Source organism: Penaeus monodon, chromosome 28, assembly GCF_015228065.2.
Source record: "Penaeus monodon isolate SGIC_2016 chromosome 28, NSTDA_Pmon_1, whole genome shotgun sequence".
In the NCBI taxonomy this organism is placed as follows: Eukaryota; Metazoa; Arthropoda; class Malacostraca; order Decapoda; family Penaeidae; genus Penaeus; species Penaeus monodon.
Window position 1 is genome coordinate 33,813,270 of NC_051413.1, and position 373 is coordinate 33,813,642.

Genomic DNA, 373 nt, shown 5'->3' on the forward strand with positions numbered 1-373 from the left:
TCACTTTTCGACTGTACAGTAGTTTGAAACTGAATTGGTACTTCCCCCGCTTAATAATACTCATTTATGCGCGTCTTCTTCATGCATTTAACAAATCAAGAAAACTCTCTTTTTTTTTCATTGACGAGTCAAAACTGATTTTACACTGATTTTACGACAGTCACTCTGGGAGATACAGTTAAACCATGATTGGTGTAAACATTTATCCAAGGTCAGTGAACAAGTGGAAGACCGTTGGATGCTGATAGACGCCCGCCCCCTGTACAACAAGTACTTCACTCTCTTGTTGTGTTTTACTGTTACATTTATTACCTTTTGTATCCTCTTTATACTGTTTTTTTTTCTCGTGTTACTGAGGTTTGTTCTGTATTGG